Genomic DNA, 338 nt, shown 5'->3' on the forward strand with positions numbered 1-338 from the left:
TTCTCTCTCAGGCCTTGTGCGCTGCCCACACCCACTGTGTCTGAGGCCTCACCCCAGCTTTTCTGAGTCACGTGGCCTCCACCCAGGTCAGGACCACAAATCCCTTTTCTCCCCTCAGAGACCTGCCTCGTGCCCTGGGCTGTGTCTCTCTGATTCTAGAACTTTCTAAAGACTAGGAGTGCCTTCCAGGTGCCTCTGTCCAGGCTGGTGTGTGGGCTGTGTGCTCCCTCCCCCACCCCAGGTGTGCTGTCCACTCTCAGACTCTCAGGATGGGTGCTGCTGGAGTGTCCCATGGCGGATACAAAGTTCCTGCATCTTCTCCCCTCCCCTCAGACCCT

General features: G+C 58.9%; 1 long non-coding RNA gene across 1 annotated transcript in view; it reads left to right on the forward strand.

Moving 5' to 3' along the window:
* The window catches only part of LOC106727198, a 597-nt gene extending 418 nt beyond the window's left edge, over positions 1–179 (forward strand). The window contains exon 2 of the long non-coding RNA XR_001363377.1: positions 12–179. This is a non-coding gene — a long non-coding RNA (uncharacterized LOC106727198). The remainder of the gene's footprint in view (positions 1–11) is intronic.
* Positions 180–338: the final 159 nt, after the last annotated feature.

This window comes from Myotis brandtii, unplaced genomic scaffold (genome assembly GCF_000412655.1).
Source record: "Myotis brandtii unplaced genomic scaffold, ASM41265v1 scaffold38608, whole genome shotgun sequence".
Classification (NCBI taxonomy): Eukaryota; Metazoa; Chordata; class Mammalia; order Chiroptera; family Vespertilionidae; genus Myotis; species Myotis brandtii.